This window comes from Ursus americanus, chromosome 19, assembly GCF_024610735.1.
Source record: "Ursus americanus isolate L20-20 chromosome 19, mUrsAme1.1.p, whole genome shotgun sequence".
In the NCBI taxonomy this organism is placed as follows: Eukaryota; Metazoa; Chordata; class Mammalia; order Carnivora; family Ursidae; genus Ursus; species Ursus americanus.
The window spans coordinates 31,981,478-32,004,176 of NC_142145.1; the positions used below are offsets into that span (position 1 = coordinate 31,981,478).

The 22,699-nt window shown below is 37.4% G+C and overlaps 1 long non-coding RNA gene across 1 annotated transcript in view; it reads left to right on the forward strand.

Annotated features, from left to right (window-relative positions):
- The window catches only part of LOC123787343 (uncharacterized), a 45,150-nt gene that overhangs the window by 10,720 nt on the left and 11,731 nt on the right, over window positions 1-22,699 (forward strand). The window contains exon 2 of the long non-coding RNA XR_006778150.2: window positions 18,379-18,530. This is a non-coding gene — a long non-coding RNA (uncharacterized LOC123787343). The remainder of the gene's footprint in view (window positions 1-18,378; window positions 18,531-22,699) is intronic.

Sequence of the window (22,699 nt, forward strand, 5' to 3'; positions counted from 1 at the left end):
CTGGTTTTCAGGATAGCTACTCCCTCTTAGCCTCCATTTCCTTACCTTTAAAATGAAAGTAACAATAAACCTGCCTTATAGATTATTTTGTGATGACCTAGTAAAATAATGCTTGTAAATCGTTAAGCACAATGAATGGCAAATACATGCTAAGAGTTCAGTCAATATCAGATGGTCATTATTACCGTATTCCTCTCATGATTATAAATGGGACATAGCAAACTTACGAAAGGTATTCAGAGGTACCTTTAAAGCATACAGATCAGTAAAAATGAACCACCATTCTACTGTCTACAATCAGAGGTTTTTGTAGGGTTTAGGTATCCACATTATCCATACTCACTGTACAATGAACATGTGTGGGATGAGAATTTTTCCATGTGCTCCCAACTGCTCAAGGTGTCAATACTTGTTTTCTCTTCACGAAGGGTGCATAGGAAGCAACAAATACTGCAATGTATACCAAACTCTAAGGCGGAAATTTCCATATGCTTCTGGAGAGAAATAGAGATACCATGCTGGTATTGTTAAGGGTGAACAAAAAGTACTGATAGGTCCATGAGTTTCTTTATGTCCTAGCTTACTTCCCCAGATTCACAGGTCAAGGTACGTTCAAAGTGATGACACTTCCTGGGATTCAGGATAATAAAAGAAGAGCCTCACTTCTGGTAAATTTATTCTGCTAACCAGTCTCTTGTAAAATTATATTCAACACAATGCAGTAGCACAAAAATGAAAATAATACTAGGTTGTTAAAATTTTCAAAAATTCCAAGAACTTTTGGCTAGTGTTGATAATCCAAACATAATTATGTGTGTATGCATGTGTATTTACCTGTGAAAAATTCATAATACATTTGCAAACATTAACTGGCCCAAACTTCTCTTAAAAACCAACTACTGCCTGAAATACTGAAATACTGATTATTGTCATTGTGATTGTTTTTATAATTGTTTTAATTATGCATGTAATGGCACCAATTTTCCAGAATATTCTTCTTATAGATATGTGCCTATCTAAAATGTTCAATCAGAGGATACTTAGAGTCGCGTACAATTAAATTTCCATGGCAGTCAATGGCACATTCTCGAGAAAACACAGTGGTGGAAAATTAGTTTTTAAACATAGATTTCATTTAAAAAATGGTGAACATTTATTAAGAGACTAGATTTAAGACTAAGGTGGGATACCATTTTGATTCAAATTTAATTTATTCGGTCCGTTTTTTGTCAATGTGATTTAAAAAACATGTTTAAAAGAGTTTTGTAGCAAATTCAAATCTTTCCAAAGTTTTTTTCTAGAGCACAGCACTAATCTGATTGATATACCTGGTTGTCTGTCCCCCACCATGTCATAATCTTCTTATTTTACGGTCACGCACAGTTGAGGGAATTGACCTATTATTCTTTCATAAACAATACTGGAACGCTAACACATGGGCACAAAGCTAATTCTTGTGGAGCATGATATGATGAAGGGGGTGCGTGTGTGTGTATTTGATAGAAATGGACAGAGAGAAATCAGAGCATCTGAGTTTGTACTATGATATATACACACACAAGGAAGCAAGAAAAGAAGATTACAATCGAGTCGTGCTGGTGTGTGGCTTATCGCTCATTTGGATAGCCCTATGCAAAATCAGAGAGAAATGAGGCCAGCTTCCTATTTGAAACGCACTTTCACCTGGTATATTCAGGCCAATCACCGAAGCAAAAGGAGTGATTTCATTTGAAAGATATAAATAATAGCGTGGATTCTCTTTATCGCTACACACAGGGTCTTCCTCATGGTGTGTGGGTTTGATAGGAATTCACTGGAATTATATACAGTATATAAAGGATGAATGTGAGGTGGAATTTTTGTATGTCTGCAAAGCAGCCTGTTCTTTTGGTTTACATTGTCTTCGCTATTGTGTTTTCATTTGCATGAGTCGGCTTATGTGTGTGTATGTTTTATGGGGATGAGGGCAACAGAGTCGTTACAAAAGAAGCACATATGTTTGCGGGTGATTAGATGAATAATAGTTTTATTACTATCCGTTAGAGAGAGTTCTCTGCCTTGTCCCCCCAAGGTGTGAGTGGGAATTAAAGCGAGTTGGCAATTACAAAGCTCCGGCTGCTGAATGTGAGAGCAGGCACTGCCGTTATGGGCAGAGATTTCCCCCCCTTTCCTTCTTTCTTGAGGCTTAAGACAAGTTTGGAGGCCAGTCGTTTCTCCTCTGCACTCTACTGGCTGTTGCAGCCCGAAGCTAGCTTGTTATAACCTACTTAGGCAGTGGGGAACTGTCACTCACCACTTCAGAATCAATGGTTGCAGATGGAAGCTTGGATGCGGTGCCTTTTCCCCCTGCAGTAACAAGCCGTTAATAGATTTTATTATAATTATTTTAACTGCACAAGCTCAGAAGGAAACTTAGAGGTGTGCAGGTTTGCTAATCGAAATCACGTACGCTCTCACACAACAAAGGGCAGCGGAATCTTTTGAAGGTACCGTACTTAGAGCTGAGTAATATTAATAATGGGACAAATAATAAATTCATTCCATAGGGAATTTGTTTGCATGAACTTGAAATGTCGGTTTATCAGAATTTTGCTAAAGGAGAGAAATATTCACCAAGCTGTCATCAAGGGAGTGACGTTTTGTTGATATATACGTACATAGGACGAGGTCTCTATGGATATGTGCATATATATGGCTGCACATATTTATAGCTAAATTTTTTCTTATTTCTCCCAGGGAGCACAGAATGTTTAAATATTTTCAAAAACTGAGAGTCACATCTCAACTCCAAGGAAGAAAATTCACATATTCTGTTGCTCTTTGTTAAACTTACTAGTTACAGTTCCTGATCTGGAACTTGCCATAGTGCAGAAAGTGTCCTGTGAGGGGAGGCAAGGGTAAATTTTTTGCCACAGTTTTAGTCTACATTTGCCTATAACTGTCTGCTGTAGTTTGGTAATCACACTGCATCTCCTTTGCTTTATAATTTTTATGGTGGGACTTAAGAAGAGCTTTGAGAATAATTTACAAAATAAAAATCAGTAATAGAAAAGATCTATAGAAAGACTAATCTAATATACACTTTTAGGATTGCTAGGAAGCTTTCTGTAAAAGTTTTCTTTAAAAAAGAAAAAAAGCGTCTCCTTGTCTTTGAATTTTAAATTCTACCAGCAGTTACTTCATTTTCATAAGTTAATGCCTTTGGTCTAAGAAACATGACATGTTATTCTACTATTAGCCTATGTTGTAGACACCATTCCTTTTTCTCTTCTTCTCAAAGCTTCTCAAGATGGAGGCTTGAAAATGCCAAATACTTATGTTCCCAGCCCTTTCTTTCTATAGTAGTTGTCATATGACATAATTCTAGCCAATAAGACATGGAGGAATGTCTGCTGGAGGCTTCTGGGAAAAGTTTGTCTCTATTATAAAACACAAGAAGAGAACTCTTGCTCCATGTTTCTTTCCTTGGACATTTTCACACAGTCACTTGGAAGGTTGTTGCAAAAGCTGTCTAGTGACCAAGAGAACATATTCATTAAACTCACTCATTGAACATATCACTTACTCATTGATTAGGACAAAATAGGAAAATGGGATAAGAGCCTAGTAAAAATATTGGTGAGCCAGTAAACAAATTCTGGAACCATCTACATCCAAGGCAATTTTTGTGGAAAAACATTCCAGAAATCCTTTTCAGATTTTCTTTTTTAAAATCAAAGCAGAGTAGGAGAAGTGGATCTTACACTGCCTGCTTCCCAGACAGTATATACAGCTGCAACATTCAAGAAAGTGTGATATTGCATAAAGATTGACTAATACATAAAAGTACTAAAATAGAGAACCCAGTAATAGGCTCACAATTATATTGTCATTTGCTTTGCAATTAAAGAGCCAAAGCATTTCAATGAGCAATGAAAAGTATTGTCAACAAATGATGCTGGAATAACTAGATATCCTTATAAGAAAAAAAAAATCCATATCTATCTATCTATCTATTTGCTGATTTATTTTCTTAACAGTATGTTTTGATGAGTAGAGCTTTTAAGTTTTCGTGAACTCTCAGTAATCATTTCTTTCTTTTATCTTATGCTTATTGTTATGTGTCCTGCTTTAAAAATGGTTGCCTACTCTTAAGCCAGGAAAATAGTTTCTTCTGTTTTCTTCTAAAATCCTTGTGGTTTAGCTTTTATGTTTAGGTCTAGAATCCATTTTCAGTTAATTATTATATATGGTATGAGATTATATATAGATTATAGACGTAAAGCTATAGATAGACCTTATCTTACATCGTACACAAAAGTTAACTCAAAATAGATTAATGAGTTAAGCATAAGTCCTGAAAATGTGAAATTCCTAGAACAAAATATAAGGACAGCATCTTGATATTGGCCTTGGCAATAATTTCTTGTACACAAGCATCAAAAGCACCGGCAATAAAAGCAAAAATAGACAGACGGGACAACATCAAACTAAAAGCCTTCTGCACAGCAAAGGAAACAATCACCAAAGTGAAAAGGCATCCTACAGAAAGGGAAAAAAATTGGAAACCATGTATCTGATAAAGGTTAATATCCAAAATATATAAGAAACTCATACAATATTAAAACAAAAACCAAAATGTTAAAAAGGCAAAAAACAAAACCAAACAAAATCTAATTTAAAAAACGGGTAAAAGAAGTAAATAGATGTTTCTACAAAGAATTCATACAAACAGCCAGCAAGTAAATAAAAGGTCTCAATCTCACTAATCATCAGGGAAATGCAAACAAAAAGCAGAATGAGGTATCACCTTACATCTGTTAGGATGGCTATCATAAATAAAAAATAAGCATTGAAAAGTATGGTAAAAAGGGAACCTTATAGACTACTGGTAAGAATATAAGTGGTGTTCCCACTATGGAAAACAGTATGGAGGTTCCTCAAAAAATTAAAAATAGAATTACCATGTGATCCAGAAATACCACTTCTGGGTCTATACCTAAAGAAATTGAAATCGGGGTCTCAAAGGGATATTTGCAGTCTCGTGTTTATTGTAGTATTATTTGCAATAACCAAGATATGAAAGCAATCTAAATGTCCATTAGTGGATTAATGGATAGAAAAATATGAACATACAATAAAATACTATTCAACCTTAAAAAAATAAACAAATCTTGTCAATTGTAACAACATGGATGAACCTGGAGGACATTGTGCTAAATGAAATAAGCCAGATACAGAAAGAAAAGTGCTACACGACACCACTCAAATAGTCAAACTCACAGAAGCAGTGAGTAGAATGGTGGTTGCTAGGTGGAGAAGAAATGGGTAGGCATTCATCAAAGAGTACAAAGCTTCTGTTATACAAGATGAATAAGAACTAGAGCTCTACTATACGGCATAGTGTCTATAGCTTATTATATTATATACTTAAAATTTTGCTAAGAAGTTAGATCTTATGTCAAGTGTTACCATCATCATCATTAAGATGGCAATAGAAAACTTTTGGAGTTGATGGATAGTTTATGGCATAGGTTATGGAGATGGTTTCACAGATACATACTTGTTTCCGAACTCATCAAGTTGTATGCATTAAATATTCAGTGTTTTGTATGTCAATCATACCCCAACAAATTGGTGGGTTTTTTTTTTTTTTAAAGAACTAAGAGTAAATAGAGTGATCTTAGAGATCTAGCTCTTCAATGATGAAGGGTCTTCTTTATGAAAGGGCAGATTTCCCTCTTGATATTTCCTTAGTAGGAATCAGCACCCCCACTAACCAAGTAGGAGCTCTTGCTGATTTACATAGACATGCAAAATGCCCTCTCTTTTTATTCAATTATGATAATGGTGGTCAGAATTATGAAATAATATGAGATTAACACTGACACCTAACATATTAAGAAGTCTGATTATGGAGGATAATGCCTTCTTTTCAATAAGTGTTTAACTGGCTTCTAACCACAACCATTAATAATTTCATGCATATCTGTATACATTGTCTTTCAAAAATCTTTTATTCCTGTACTTCATATACAGATAATTTCTTGCCTTCTCCTCTTACCGCAGACCCAGTCTCATATTTCCCTGGATTGGACTTGACTTGGTGAGAAGGTTAGCTCTCTGCATGATTATTTTATGGATTGCATTTTCCCCAAAATGGAAGGGAAGTAAATTTTATTTGAGTGATCTCCTATTTATCTAAGTTGTGATTCAGTTCATATCTATATGCACAGAGTAGAGATATTCAAGAGTAAATATTATTTTGAGATGTTTAAAATTTTGTCTTCCATCATTAGCATATTCCAGGACAAAATTTAAGCCAAAGTTATATTTTAAATTGTTGCATATCTTCTCTACTTTGCATGAGCAGATGTTTTGGTAATCATTAGGATGTTTTCCAAATGCATGCAATTCTCCTTTCTGTGCACATGGTAGGATTGTATTTCTCGCTTTATGTTTCAGTCAGGCCATTTGACTAGCTCCAGCCATTGTGTAGTGAAAGCCAGAGCACTCAATTATACTGAGACCCTACAGACCTTTTCTTCATTCACTTTATCATGGAGATAACAATGTTTCAAATAGTGGCTTTTCCATCAGCCTGGTTCCAAGTGGGAATGACACTCTGCAGAGCCTCTAGTCATCCTGAAGAACGTGAAGAATAAGTAATACCTCTGTGTTGTTTGTACCCATTGAGATTTGAGGGTTCTTGGTTGTCACATGCAGACAATCTTGGTGAGTACAGATACGGGCCTAGCTTATGGTTAGCTTATAGTTGACAGAGGGAAAAATATTTATTTATTATAAATATAAATTTAAAATATGTATATAAATTTTAGAGTTTGCCATGTCTACACAGTCTAAATTAATGACATAATCACAAAATTTTCTTCTAATTTTTTAAAAGTAGACTCCACATCCAGGGTGGCCTTGAACTCATGATCCTGAGTCAAGACCTGAGTTGAGATCAAGAGTCAGACATTTAACTGACTGAGCTACCCAGGTGACCCCTTTTTTCCTTTTAATTTTGCTTAACATTCAAGAATTTTTTTAAACCTATTTTATACAGACATTATGTTAGAATTTTAATAAAGAGTAATGAATAAAAACCACGCATGGTAGTTGGCCCTAGGGAAATTATAGTCTGATTGGGGAAATAGACATCAAATAACATCATATAATCCTAATTTCTGTGTCCATTTATACTTGGGATGTGTTCCGGTTGAATCAAAACAAGGAGGGGACATAAACTCTGCCAAAATTTACTTTGTGTTGATGGTATGGAGGTAAGTCACAAGGCAAGAAATTTATACTCTTGAAGGACTGGATCAGCATGGGACAATAGTTAAACAAGCAGGCAAAGTTCTAGTTCTACGTCATAAGTCTATGTTTAAATCAATACAGCAAAGGTGGGGTCGTAGTTAGCCAAGTCAGATGCCAGGAGTTGGTCAAGTTCACTGGGTTTCAACACAAGTCAGCAACTTCAGTGGAAACCTGTGAGGTATATGGAAAATTCAGGTAAGAGTCAGTATGGCAAAGGCTGAAGAAGCCAAGAGGTACCCAACACTCACGATCAAAGCAGATTATATGTTTAAGGAGGCAGGACTAACACCGCTTATAATTATTTTTTTATACCATATTTGCTAACATGCCCTCTAAAATCTTCAAATTTGTTACTTCAAATTTGGACAGGACATCAGCCTTTTTCAAAGTGCATCAGAAACTACTCCTTAGCAGGGATGGGAGACCAAGACCTACATTTCAGAAGCAAGATTCTTCTTCTATAGAACCATTCTTCGTCAAAAGTTGCTGCTCCGTATATATTCATTGAAGGAGCAAATGAAAAATCAGAAAAGTGGAGTCCTGTCTATCCAAAAACCATGAATGGAATAGGACACGTTCATTTTTCTGTTTGTCTGATGAACTAATCAACTATTATAATTTGTCTTAATACTCCAAGTTCAGGTACTCTCTCCTTCGAATGGCAGATGCTTGTATCTCTCCACTGAATCTTTCATTTGCAGGAGAATGGAAGCTTGGACTTCATACAGTTCTCTCCAGGGCACTTGTGCTGATGTCATTAGACATCTCTTTGGAAGCTGGGAAACTTGGTTGGCAGAAAAATCATTAAACCACTACAAAATGAGCCAAGGTTTATGGTGTTTAAAGTTTTTTTTTCCTCAAGAAATGTATTTATTTTAATTTACATTTAGATGAGGTTTATAGCAGCAGATGGCAGGAATTTCAGTCAATTTGTAAGAAGCGACAGGCATTTTAGCCAATGAGACAGCAAAAAGCAATAGCACTTGTCTTTCTCCTTACCTTTTTGGACAACCATGTCAGAAAAAAATGTAAACCAATGAGAATTCCCAAGCCAGATATATATAAATTTAGATGGAACAAATCCAAAAGTTATCCAAACAGACCAGTTAAGCATATAGGAATTGAATTTCTAAGGAAACAGTTAACAACTATATAGAAAAATTATTATTTCACCTATATTGCAAACATTATTGTTTTTATTCCAAAAGAATAACTTCCTAATTATGAAAATGCATATGGCATGGAACCAGGATACCTTCCTATCTTTGAGTTTATCTCCATAACTGATTCTCTGTAATGACTTTCTGAGCTTCAGTTACCTTTCATCAAACATACAGGAGATAACATTTTGTCTACAGACTGTTATAAAAATTAAATATATATGACAATTTATGTGAGGTATATGGGTGAACTTTAAAGTAATTTCTAAATCTTTGTTATTATGACTATACATAAAAATGAGGAATTCTGTTATAAGACCTAAGGGAAGAGATATTTTTGAAACCACTGTTAATAATATTTTTTTTAATGATTGGAACTATTGTAAGATTATACATTCAAAAAAAGAAAATTAGGAGCTAACCAGGGTACACTAACAAATTTATCCAAAAATAATTTTCTTTTTTCATATGGTTATCAAAGTGTTGATCAGGTGATTGTGGAGGCATCAGCAAATCTTGGCTTCAATGAAGATTTGCCATAATTTCTGATATTATGCATGAGAGTTTAGAAATATTGAAACATATACACTTAGCTTCTTTAAAAGTAGCTGATTACTTATAAACAATATGGATCATGTATCCTGTGTTGGGGAGTATTTTAGAGTATGAAAACTACTTAGAGGGTGTGCCATACATACCAGAAGCATATACGAGAAGAAAGAGATGTGAGTCAGGAAAATGGGTACAATATGGACAATCCACACATATAAATATCTGGCACCTATACCTTTACTAGTCAATCTACCATTATGACTGTATGTATGACCTGAAAGGCTTTTGGAAGTAGAGCGGTTCCATACCTGGCATGAAAACCATCTGGTGGCCATTAAAATGATCCAATCTCTTGATCCCATTTCTAGAGTTTCTGTTTAGAAGTAGATCTGGCTAGAGGAAAAGAATCATTTGATTTGAGTTTTGCAGGTAATTTTGATATATGGTGATGTTTGGAAACTAGTAAGTTAATGGAATCCCTTAACTTTGCATCTGCAGAGAAATAAAATGAGTTGTTGATAGTAGACACTTAACTACAAACTGAGCTGGGATGCAAGCGCATATCTTTTTGTATAAGAAATTATACCAAATATACATTTGTTTACTAATCCTCTGTTACTAGATAAGTATCATAGGGACAGACAAAAGTTATAAGATTTGGTTATTCTTATAGGAAAAGGTCTCTAATCTTACCACCCAACAATAGAAACTTCCCTGGCTCTCATTTCACTGATAAACCTTAATGATGTGAAGGCTTTGAGGCATCAAGAATTTACTAACAATCAAAAACATTGATGCGGTGGGGGAAGAAGGCCACATCTTTTATCTTTATTAGATAAAAGTTCCAATTATCTGAAAACACTTTAGTTATCAGCCATGCTATCCCAGCAAATGTTAACCATCTGGTTTATCTGGTTTGGTTCTTCTACCTTCCAAAAATACAAACCGTGTGTGCATATGTGTGCACGTGTATGCACATGTGTGCACGTGTACGCACATGTGTGCACGTGTACGCACATGTAGCCATGTGTACATACACATACATACTTGTGTCATAAATTTTAAAAAGTAAAAAACTGTATGGCACATAATTTATAAATAATAAAAAATATACGATACTTACTACAGACTCCATATAGCCGATTGATATTCTTAGAATGTTCAGTTGATTTTTGCTCATCTCTTATAGCTGAGGTCAATCTATGATTGTAAACGACTACTGAGTATAGTTTGGACTTAATGTTGGTTGATATGTTGTGTCTACTTACAAGTAAGAATAAAGTAAAATAATGAAGACATGCCGAAACTTCACTTATTCAAAAATGACATTTTTTACTAAATTGGATACTTCTTTTCCAAGACTAGAAAAGTGTTTCCTGTTTTTGTACTATTCTTAATGTAAGGGCTACTAACAACACATTTTTAAGCTTAATCTGCTTTAATAACTCTTGCTCCATCACTTTCTTAAGTCAAGACAATCAACAAAGTAATAAATCAAACCCTAATTTGTAGTGTTTGCTGGTTTCTGTGAATTTCAAGCCACCAATGTGATGTAATTGAATGTGGGGTCAGAAAGAGATGCTGTGTCTTTGGGCACCGTGATACCACATTTCCACTATAAAGATAGAATAACAGGGGTGCCTGGGTGGCACAGTTGGTTAAGCCCTGACTCTTGGTTTCAGCTCAGGTTGTGTTCTCAGGGTCATGAGACTGAGCCCCGAGTTGGGCTCCATGCCCCACATCAGGTTCACACTCAGTGTGGAGTATGCTTGAGACTCTCCCTCTCCCTCCGCCTCTCCCCACCCCCTCTCTAAAATACATAAATAATTTTTTTTAAAAGACAGAATAAGCATAACTGTTTTCAAAAGCATAGATAATAGTAACATATAGTAAACTATACAGGAAGATATGTGCTGAGCATTCTTTGTGTTGTTTTTAATGTAATATATTTAAGTATAGTGAATATAATTTAATTCTTAATAATAGCTCTGTTTAATGACTGGATTTTAAACATTCTGAAAATTTAAAAATTGGTGCTTATGAGCCAGTACACCCAGTACACCACTGGTTCAGTTAATACTTTGGTTGAAAACGCAAAGAAAGAAGAGAACTCCAATATGAAAGATGAATTCCACTAAGTCAGAAGAGGGATACTCCAATTAAAAGCTGCATACTGTAAGAAGATGCAATGCAACTTTGGAGGTAAAATGTCAGCCTAAGCATTTCTCTTGTAGGGTCCTTTTCCCTTCATGTTTGGTGTCAAAGTAAGGTCACTCAACTAAATTTAGGAAATCATATTTCCTTTTTGGAAGAATGATTTCACAGCAAGTCATGGAGTCAGAAAAAACTACTTGTAAGAAATTTGGAGGTAAACAGATACAAATAAGGCCAGGCAACCATGCTGGGCTTAATCAGTTGACTACCAATCCTACCACTCCTGAATTGATCTGTTGTTGAGATCCGACTCCAGTTTGAGAGGAACTTATATTTTGTGAATTTTAATTACAGATGAACTTTATCAACAGCCTCCAATCCCATGTCTTTCTGCCTGGGCTAACTCTTGGCAAAAATGGGCACAGCTTATAAAATGGCTTTTGTTGGGAGTGTTATTGAATTTCAAAAGAGTTCCTGTGAGTTTGTAAATACAATTCTAAAAGGAAAGACATATGTTTCTAAAGTTTTCTGTCATTTTCTTTTGTCTCTATGCAAGCATATTGCTTTAACCTATAAAATTCATTTAGCAACTATCTACACAATTCAGAAAAGTTCATAGTGAAGGTAAATATCCTAAACATGTAATCAAGTTAAAAAGTAAATTCCTCAAATATGGAGCAGTTTGGATCACAGAAAAGTTGACGGTAGTTTGTTTTTGTTTCTGTTTTGTTTTCTACTCCAACCAGAGGTATCTATTTATTCCTCAAGGGTTTGAGCTAGACATTGCCAGAAAATTCAGTGGTCTTTGGCAGTTACTAGAGATGACCAAAGAGAAGAAAAAACGTTTCTTGTCACAGAGGAACTAATAATCAAGTTAGGGAACCAAGCTAATTTACAAGAAACTACTAGAAATAGTTTAGGGCAAGATAGAGCCATATCCTGAATTAAATACTTAAAGACAGGAATTATATGGTATGAATGACATAGTTTGAAATATATAAGAATATTATAGACCCTCATAAAGAGAGAAAACGTGTGTGAGTGAATGTGTGTGTAAAAATTCATAGGTAAAAATTCATAGTGAGGAAGTAAAACCTAAAATGTGTCCTCTGCTCTTTGGGATTTTACCAGCTGGTCAGAGAAAAAAATAAAGCAGCACATATAAACAGTTGAGCAGCAACAGAACTGATGTACATAGCTCCTATCCTATTAGGCAGTCCTCCCTGTGGAGACTAGGAAGGGAGGTCATTTTGAACCAGGATCAGCTGGGAGGATCTAACAGAGAAGTAAAGATTCCACTGAAACTGATAAGCTGGTGAGTATTTTTTTTCTCTACTCAATAGGACCAAGAAATTCTGGAAAGAAGAGCAGGGAGTCAAAAACTTGGCATCTGAAATGAGAGTGCGATGTCCTAGCAGTAGTGAGGATCGGCTGGCCGGACAGATCAATGGAGGCTTTAAGAACACTGGATGGGCAACAGGAGGGTGTACAGCAGCATTCTGGAAGCTAGGCCAAGAAGTTGGTACTTCATCCTCATGGGAAATGAGAGGTCAGAAGTAGTCATTTCTTCTTGAAGGGATTCAACATTAACAATATCTTAGGGACAGCAGTTTTTTCTAACTGTCCTGGGGTGCCGTGTTCCTCCTTTGCTGATGAAGATGTCCAGCACGCTCAGTGGCTCTCTTTAGCGGTATCTGGTTGGCTGAAACTAGTGCTCTCCCACCGTGCAAGTGCTTGCTATGGAGGACTAGAATGAGATGAGTAAGGTGGAAGGCTAGGGTGGAGGCAAGTAAGGCATTCTTGTCAGGAACAAATGCAAGAGACATGAAAAGCTCAGTAATTTAGATAGGTATGTATTCTAATGTAATGTTTTTCAAAAATATAAAACAATGCCAAATTCCATATGAACAAAAGGTCAAAAAATTAAATAACGATAGGCTCAGTATTCACCAGGTGTATCTGTATGCTCTATCTCATTTGATCCTAGTAACCACCACGTAAGGGCCATAAGACAGTAAGTGTTCTTCCCAGGAGATTACCAGGGCAAGGAAAACTTAGAGAGGTTCACTCACTTGCTTAAAACATGGGGAACTGCCACTCAAGCTTAGAGGTTCCTATGGCTAAAGTAGTATGTTTCCTACTCTGGCGGACTGGCATGCCCTTTTATGAATGCTGTCTGAATAGAACCGGGGAAGGGGCAATCTAGAGAGCTCGGAACGCTCATAGGACTTACTAATTTAAGCCTATGAGGTTTGCCGTGTAGATGCTGATTCCACTAAACGAGCTTCCACCACAGTATTTCTGTTAAGACTTGGGGGTGTGGGGCAAAGAACAAAGTTTGGAAAGAGGTCAACAAGAGTATTCCAAAAGAAAAAAAGTTAAAGAAATTTTCACTTAAAAAGAGACTGAATAAACTGAAATAAAAATAAAGAGAGACGCCCTTGGATGGTCAGTCAGTTAAGCCCCTGACTTTTGATTTTTGCTCAGGTCATGATCTCAGGGCGGTGAGATAGAGCCCTGCATTGGGCTCCGCACTCAGCAGGGAGTCTGCTTGAGATTCTGCCCCTCTCCTCTTCCTCTGCCCCTCTCCCTCTCTCAAAAATAAATAAAACTTTTTTAAAAGTAAAAATAAGAATAAAAAGAGGCTGAGAACAAATTCAGAGTCTAACTGGAATAGTATAAATTATATGCTAAACATATGCAAATCATGTATGGCTCTACTATTTGATACACCGGCATATGACCCTCAGGAATTAAAACTAGCTGAATCCATTGCATTTTGTCATAGTCTCTGACCTGGATTTACTAGTAAAGCCAACTCAGCTAAATTTTTATTTATTATTTAGCCAATGAGGATGGTTCCAAGGTCACTAATTAGCAGGTTTAATCTCTCTAAACCCCCACTGTATTTGGATCCAGGATCTGGTTTACACCTTGCGTTTCCATCTGCATTTGCTTAGATTTGTCACTTGGACATTGGTACTGACCCCATCTGCACAATGGTCTCTGCCAGCCCAGAAACTGGTCAGTTGCATTAGGGAACTGGAAGCTGGGCCCGAAGATGGCAATGAGGACTGCAGGCAGCAGCCTCAGTGCATAAGAGGCCAAGGCCAGCAGCCAGAGCCAATATTCAGTCTATTGGGCCCAGGAGTCGGGACTGAAGTGCTAGGTGCACGGCAGGTGGACTGTTGAGATCGCTGGGCAGCAGCAGTTTGGAGTTGGCAAGGTTCTGCTCACAGTTTGAGTGCAGCAGCCTTATTAACATGGTTGAAGCAGTGGCTTAATCCACTGAAGTTTCCTGACAGAAACATTGTCCCACTTTCAAAACTCAAATAAAATCTCAACAGGAAAGCAAGCCTCCTGCGTGTGGAAAGGTACAGCTCTTTGACCAAGCACTTTGCTTCTAGTGGGAGAAGAAGGAAGGACAGGGCATTGCCTGCCACACCAGTTTAGCAACGAACTTCTGTTTATTTCAGCAATTCGACACTCGAAGTGGAAATAAGGGCCTTACCAGATAGGTGATGGAAATTAAATGAAATAATGTTCATGCCACAGCTTTAAAAAAAAAAAAAAAGCCTAATATCTTAGAAGTTGCCTTTTATAAAAAGTAGTATTTGTTTTGAATATACTAAGATGTGTCTTTTTTATTTCTCCTGAGAAGGGATTTATAAGTGATCTGAGTTATCATTAATCTTGCACAACTTACTTCTTGACCCCAAATTCCAGCGAAGGGTTGATTTTGCTTATTCCCTGATCATAATCTTTTGTATATTTTCCTGTTTCCATGCCGTAATTCATGTTATTTTTTCTGCCTGGAAAACTGATTTGTCTTCTTCTATTTGTCTAAGTAAAAACTTTACCTTTCTCTTCAAATCCCACCTTAAATACCATTTTCCCCATGAAAAATTTAGATCTCCTTCTTGCCACTTGAAACTTTGAAAACATAATCTTTGAATTTTGTTATGCTGCAACCTGCCTCCTCCTTATAATATGGTCATGTATGTCCTTGAATTATTCCTTCTCAAAAATTTTACCCTTTTGGGGACAAGATGCCTATTAGGCCTAGGGAAAGCCTCCAGCCACATAACTCTTCAACAGATTTTGTCGGTATGAACCAAAGACTCATCCTGGACCCTTTCTCCACAAATTTCCTTGGTAAAATACGTCTACAAAAATCCAAATGTGTCTTCATTGTTCTAAAATATGGATACCGAAGTATGGCAAGAATTTCAGGGGTTTTGGGGGTTTTTTGTTTGTTTTTTGTTTGTTTGTTTTGGTTAATAGAGATGGGGATTTAACAGGAGTCATTTCTGAACCAGATATCTTGGCAATCCTTTCATGACTATGAGAATACTGGCAGAGAGAATCCTGTAGAAGACTTTCCATGTAACCTCAGGACCCATAGTGAAGTAGTCAGCCTATAAGATGCAGAAAGAAATTCATCTCACTCATTTGGTAAGAGAAATTATTCAAATCTTGAAACTCAGTAAATTACAGTGATTTAGATGAAATCCCCTAGCATATTTCTGGTACCCAGTAGATATTCAGCATATGGCAAACTAAAGCAAAAGAAGCAAGAACGGCAGGCCTGCCTTTCATACACCACAGTGCTAAATAGGGCAGCAGGAATAGTGATGGATGAAAAACCACCTTAACTGATCACCCCCCCCCGCCCCGGTATCAGGCTCAGGACACAACCACCACCCACGCAGGGAGGTGGTGAGAGGAGTACATATGTACAGAAGGTCATCCCGCTTCTCACTGACAAGTTGGCCAAATCAGAGTGGATCATGTCAGCCTGGTTTGGTTTGCCCAAAGGGAAGCTATGCTGTCAGAATCCTTTACCGTCCTAACTCCAGTGAGAAGTTGGGAGAATGCAGTTGTAAGATTAATTCCATTATCTTAGGTCAGTGGTTTAATATGACTCATCTTCAGACCTTGGGCAAAATGATCGGTGCATGTTTTCAAATTGTAGCTAACTAATTTGTTGCAATGCATTCTTAATGAGACACTGAGAAACCTGGTTCCTGGTGTTGTGTGGCACTTGCAAGGCATGCAACAAAGCCACTTAACTACTGTACACTTTAAGATTAGGGTGACCATTTACCCCTCATTGCCTGTCATAGTCCCTGTTTATGCCTGTTGTTACTCTCTAATTATTAATGTAATCCTTTTTCATCCTCAAAAGTGTCCACTTTTGGACAAATAAATATAGGGTCACCCTACTTATCAAATAAGGTTTGTGGGCAAATGATCTATAACGTCTTTGCTCCTGTAGATTTCTATAACTTTAACTAATTAAAGGAAAAACACATCTAAAATGAGACACATTTTATAAATAAATAAATAAATATATATATATATATATATATATATATATATATATTTTTTTTTTTTTTTTTTTGAGACAGAGTGAGAGAGAGAGAGTACAAGCAGGGGAGGGGCAGAGAGGGAGAGAGAAAGAGAATCCCAAGCAGGCTCCACACTCAGTGTACCTTGAGATCAGACCTGAGCTGAAATTAAGAGTTGAACGCTTAACTGACTGAACCACCCAGGTCATACTGTACCCATATGTTTGAATGTCATACTGTACCCATATGTTTATGTTCCATCTGCAATAAATAAATTCACAATACCTCAAACACTTTTTTTAAAAAGATTTTATTTATTCATTTGAGAGAGAGAGACAGAGAGCAGAAGCAGGGGGAGAGGCCAAGGGAGAGGGAGAAGCAGACTCCCCACTGAGCTGGGAGCCCAACTTGGGGCTCAATCCCAGGACCTGGAGATCATGACCTGAGCTAAAGGCAGATGCTAAACCATCTGAGACACCCAGGCGCCTCAACCTGAAATACTTTTGCAGAGTTAGACTCATAGGCTCAGCTCACTGACATCCCCAATCCTCTACCAATGTCCTTTGATAGGTAGATGAGAACAGGCAGAGCAACTTCATAAACTGATGTAAAACCTTACCTTAATTGTTTTGTTTGTTTTTACTTGTTCTTCTCTTTCTGGTCCTTAAAGAAAGGGAGTGCTTTTTCCTTCTGAAAGTCTTGTTGTTGGGAGTTCACAGAGCTTCTTCCTGAAGTAACGTTTCTCAACAAAATAAAATTTATAACAGCAAGAAATGTAAATTTAGTTTGTGGATAAGAGTGAGAACATTAAAATAGGAAGGGTTGCCATGGATAGAGGCAGGTTGACAAATGCTACTGAATGAAGGAGAGATAAATGTGAAAATATGAGAAAAATGAGAGAGTGCATTCAGATTTGCTAGGTCATATCCTTGACTACGGGTATTTGTCAGATGTTGTGACAGCTGTGTCTCATGGTATGACTTTTGGAAATAGGCTATTGTATTTGTTTAAAGAGGAATGCATATGCTTAGTCAATACCCGGAGATAGATATATCAGGGAACATTTAAGATAAAGCAAAGAAATCTAAGGAAATGATAAGGCCAAGTTGTGAGTACAAAACACTTTTTCCTCTCACACGCACGTAACACAGCCCATAGCATGCTCCTGGGACGCGGTTGGAACCGGTGACCGCCTTTAGTCAGTTGGGAGGAAAAGTAATAGCAAAGACAATGATGTATGATGCCTTTAAAACTGCTTTGACTTTCTCCCGTGCTTTGTCTCTTAGATTGCTCTGTTTAATAATGTTAAATAATCTCAACTACGCTTTGAAGTTGAGTAACCCACAAAGCTCTTCTTCTGAATAGCTTTGAAGTTAGATTCTGAAAAGCCTCAAATTGAAGTATAATTCAGGAATCTTGGACGTGGCATACATCTTCAGTCACTAGGATAAGAAAAGTGGTCGGACAGAGGCTGTATCTGAGACTCACAAAGTCAAATGGGCAGTTGAAAAGGTTGCCTGGGGAGATGACCATTTTTAACACGGCAGATTACTATTTTCCTCCATTTTTTTATTATTAAAAACAAAATTATTATTAGCATGTTTAAAATATGTGTTAATATTGTCTCCATTTTTTGAGCATTATACATGAAAATTACACTACGCCTCCACTTTGGTCAGAATAAAACAAACCTTGGAAGTAGCCAGTAAACTGGCAAGTGATAGGGGAAATAGTGAGGGCTTACGTCAATGTGACTGTTCAAGATTTCAGGTTGCTAAAAAGCAGGAATTAGGCAAGGTGTATTTATTATTATTTGGTGCCAAGCATAGCATCTTATAAACTCTTAACTCTTCCTATAGGTTTTTCAATTGAGAAGACAGGAAGGCACTGAAGCCATTCATCTTATAGAGGAAACTGCTGCTGGCAAGACTTTTGTGGCCACTATTTGGGAAAATCCAAACAAATGAAAATGAGTTCCCAGCCTTTTGTAACCCAGACGAAAGGAACTAAGGTAAAGAACTAGACATAGAGACAATTTGACACACCCATTACAAAACGGGTAGAGATGCGGAAATGCATATGGTCATATGAAGAGACACTCAAATGCTTTAGTAATGAGAATAATGTAAATGAAACCCTAAGAAAGGTTATATTTAATGCCATTTGATTCACAAATATTCGTGTCTATATTACCAAATGTTGAAATATCAAAAGGTCTTTTCAACACTGCTGGTGGAAGTATGAACTGACACAACCAGTCTGGAACACAGTTTGATATTATCATGTAAAATTGAATATTCCTATAACCTATAACCCCAGCAATTTGACTCCTTTGTACATACCCAGGAGAAAGCACTGGCACAGATTCACCAGAAGATATACAACAGAATGTTCATAGCAGCACCATTTATATGAGCACAAATCTGGGGAGGGGGAATACCTGCAAAAATTCTCATTAACAAGAGAAAAGTAATATAATTTGTGGAATAATAACACTATGGAATAGTATATACCTGTGAAAATGAACTAGTCACGTGCCACAATATGAGTGAATCCACTTAAGAAGAATATTGACATCTCTGTCAATATTAAGAAGTTAAGAAAATACCTGATACTAAACTTTATTATTTAGGCATGTTTAGTATTAGGTGTGTGTGTGTGTGTGTGTGTGTGTGTGTGTGTGTGTGTGTGTGTGTGTGATTCCACACTCTGGGATCTTGAATTTCACCGCTTATGAAAATCTTATGAAAGTTTCATCCTCCAAGAAGATCTTGTTAATATGCACATGCCCCTGGGATGAAGAGCATCAACACTTCTAGAAGGAATGGCTTTAAGATAGCCCAGAGGAAGCAATGTCTAGCTGGAATAAGGCAGGTAATCATTTACTGGGATGTTCAAGCCCTAGAATATTAGGGCAAGGCCGGTGCAAAGAAGTCGGACAGGGCATCACAGTCAACCATTCTCTCCATTTTTATTCTCACAAGAGCTGCACTGAAACATGGCTTGAAGAGGTGAACCTGGATATACTTCAGCAGTCCAATCCCTCCCCACCAGGCTGAGCCAGGCCATTTCCCTATTCTGGTGCTTAACCTAATTTGGAATCCTCCTTTGCAAAATGCCTTTACCACCTGCCTGAGGTGAGAGGAACAAAGCTCACACCAACTGACAGGAATGTTTTCTGCAAGGCTGAGTTAACAGGGCAACCTTACATTATCTTTTGCTGAATAAGGAGATTTTTCCCAACACTGAAGGCTGAGAATGTACTTTTCTTTATTCTCTTAAATCAAACTCATGTTAAGTGGAGAACAGCCAAAGCAACAGATTTCACACGTTGAGGGTGATAGTGATGATCTTATATCCCGAGGAATGAAGGGATATACAGAAAGGGAAGTGTGTTCTCTGTAGACCATTACTAGGAAAGAACACAAATCCTCAGTGGAATATCTTCCATGAAGGAAATAATTTTCGTGTTATAACCAACATGTTATTACCTCCTGTTATTAGTCATTGTGGAATAGGCCCTCATAATTCTCCTGGACAATTGCAACAATCTTTGGACTCCCACACCTAAAACATAACCTCCACTCTATCCCCAAGTTCATCTTCTCTTAACATCATCTACATATGTCCAGGGCTCCAATACTTCCAGGGCCCCTCCAGCACCTACAGGATGAAGCTGAAGTTAATTTGACATAGAAATTCTTCCATGTGCAGGCCCTGATTCACCTTTACAAACCAAAGTTCAGCTAATTTCTTCATGAGTGTTCTTCTATGGCTAGGCCTCTGCGTCTAGCCAATTCTAATGACTGTCACTGCTTTGCCAATTCTGCTTTACCACATAGTTCCCCCAAATGACTATCATAAATGTTCTCTTGTGAAATTGTATCTACCCTTTATGTCCTCTTCTCCTCCCTAAAATCTTCCTGATTACTTCAGCAGGCCCCACTTGGCCTCTCTGTACATCTTTTGCATTATTTTGGCCAACAGAATCCCACACTATGCACTATGCCATAACACATCTTGACTGTGTGTCTCAATGTTCATTTCATGAATCAACTAGTATGACTAAATTCTTACTTTCCCAAATTCAATTCCTGGAGCTTAGGCTGACTTCTCTCCTCCCACCAAAAACTGGTACAATGACCATGTTCATACAGACATTTGAAAATGATCTTGCATTAATTTAAACCATCAAGAAAAGTAATTAAATGAAAATCATCTCCATTACATGCATTATAAAATTCATATTGACTGCAAGAAAGATCAACTATGGATGCAATTTTTTAAAAAAATCATTGATATTTTCAGCTTCAGGATAAGTAGCACAAAGTATGCTAGAGTGTGTTGAATATTATCTATAAAAAATTTGTGTCTGCTCAAAACTTCAATGTCTTTGCAGTTATAATTAGTTAACTTAGGATGCATTCACTCTGCCTTATGGTGGCCCCCAAATCCAATGACTGGTATCCTTGTAAGAGAAGACGACACACTGAGACACATGAAGGGAAGAAAACCACTTGACAGTGGGGGCAGAAATTGAAGTGATGCACCCCTGAGACAAGGAAGCCAAGGATTTCTGGGAGCCACCAGATGCTAGGAAGAAGCAAAGGAAGATTCTTCACTAGAGCTTTCAGAGGAAGCATGGCCCTACTGACATTTTAATTTCAGACTTCCAGCCTCCCGAACTGTAACAGAATACATTTCTGTGTTTAAAGCCACCCAGTTTGTGGGAATTTGTTACGGCGGCCCAAGGAAACGAATACAGATGGGGAGCGTTATATTAAGTGTCCTGAATGCGAGTGAGGCGTATCATTCAGAACAGAGATTTTAACACTAGCTGAAAAACAGTTCTGTCAGAGAAAATCTCTTTCTATAGAAAGCTTTAAAAATAGAATAGCTTCTCATTTTTCTGGGATGGTTTTGGTGTGATCCTACTTGAAAGGAGGTGAATGAACCAAGTAACCTTTGAAGATCTTCTCAATCCTTTGATGCTAGAATTTTATGAACTCTGCTCACTTGATAATCTGGGCCAGCTTTACTTATGCGTTTATATTTCCAGAACAGTTCTTCATCTCAAAACTTCTACTAGAGGCAAATAGGTTCCTTCATGGCCCGCATCCTCCTTTTTCTACACATGTACACTAAAGCACAGCCATATTTTTGTTCATACTGATATATTTGTTCTTCCTAATATCCTTTGAAGAATTTACCTACTGACATTCTTCTATTTGCTGCTTTTGTTCATGATTTTAGAGGACATTGTTTGATAATATCTTGTTTTGTTTTTTTGGTTTGTTTGTTTCTTTTTTTCTTTTCAGCCAGGGGGATTTAAAATCTTCCATCAGACGGGATTGGGGTAGTCTTAGTGCATTTGGGCCACTATAACAAATTCCCATAGACTGGGTGGCTTATCAACAAGAGAAATATATTTCTCCCAGTTCTGGAGACTGGAAGTCTGAAATCAGGGTGCCAGATGGTTGGGTTCTGGTTGAGAGCAATCTTCGTGTTTTGTAGATGGCTGTCTTCTCGTTATATCCCCACATGGCAGAGAACAGAGAGAGTGGTAGCAAGCTCTCATGTCTCTTTTTATAAGGGCCTAATCCCATTTATGAAGGTTCCACGCTTGTTACCTATTTACCCCCCGGAGGCCCTATTTCCTAATAGCATCACATGGGGGATTAGGATTTCAACATATGAAGTTTGCATGGACACAAACATTCAATATGTAACAATGGTATTTCTTTTTTTTTTTTTTTAAGATTTTATTTATTTATTCGACAGAGATAGAGACAGCCAGCGAGAGAGGGAACACAAGCAGGGGGAGTGGGAGAGGAAGAAGCAGGCTCATAGCGGAAGAGCCTGATATGGGGCTCGATCCCATAACGCCAGGATCACGCCCTGAGCTGAAGGCAGGCGCTTAACCGCTGTGCCACCCAGGCGCCCCAACAATGGTATTTCTTAACATTGCTGTGTTCATCACAACAAGGTATGTAACTGTAATAAACAACCCAAAACTACAGTGGCTTAAAATAAATTTTTTCTCCTGCCACTTACCTAACTTGTCCATCTTGAGTCAAATGGAGGCTCTGCAGCACTTACTACTCATTCCAGAAGACAGACCAATGGAGCTCCAACATCTAGAACACCTTGGAAGTTGAAAAGAAACATGGAGAATTGTAC